This window comes from Haliaeetus leucocephalus, unplaced genomic scaffold (genome assembly GCF_000737465.1).
Source record: "Haliaeetus leucocephalus isolate CR32 unplaced genomic scaffold, Haliaeetus_leucocephalus-4.0 Scaffold646, whole genome shotgun sequence".
In the NCBI taxonomy this organism is placed as follows: Eukaryota; Metazoa; Chordata; class Aves; order Accipitriformes; family Accipitridae; genus Haliaeetus; species Haliaeetus leucocephalus.
Genome location: NW_010973082.1, coordinates 420,525 through 421,339, shown reverse-complemented (window position 1 = coordinate 421,339; position 815 = coordinate 420,525).

The following is an 815-nucleotide window of genomic DNA, read 5'->3' as shown; positions in this document are numbered from 1 at the left end:
CAGGCCCAAATCACAGGGGAGACAAAGGGGGGAAAGGACCACGGAGCGGTAGTACTTCGTCTTTTGCGGATCCATGGACTGAAAGTTTGTATTTTACTGACCCACTTTGCTAATCAAAATTAATTGCTTCATATTTCACAGGGAAATACTCCAGCCATATGGACTGCTGCAGCGCAGGTTGGGTAGAGCAGGCAGTGAACTGAACCGAGAGGACCAAATTCACCTATGGTACAGTCAGAAGCACGTTTAGCCAGGCAGCCTGCTAGCTAAACCTCTCAGCAGTTTAGGTTATTTCCTAACACGATACAATATCACGGAGAGAAGACCAGGATAAAACCAACAGGTAGAAGACCCTCAAGGAGCCGGGGCTGCGGGGCCGGCCCGGTCCTGCTCCTGCTCAGGTGTCCTGGCCAAGGGAAAGCTGCGGGGAACAAATTCAGGGAGAAGCCGCTCGCTCGCTTCTCGGGGACTGAAGAGGAATTGGCCTTGGTTGAAGTGCTGAAAGATGAGAAAAGCGGCGGTTCTGATGGCCACGAACTTATTTCCACCAAGGACAGATCCAACCACTGCCTGGCGATTTTTTTTCTTCCCGATTAAAAAGGAAGAAGAAAAGCAGCAGTCGCTCTCCTCTGCCCACGGCAGAGCTGTGCACCAACACCCCTTTGCCGCACCTCGTTCCTGGGGACACGCAGCCACCGGTGGGCGCCCACCGGGGCCGCAGCCCCCCACCCTCCTGCCCTCCCACCCCCCCGGCAACCCCCCCAGCACTCGGCTTCGCCCCCGACCGAGCTGCTTGGGCTGGAGGGCAGAGCCCC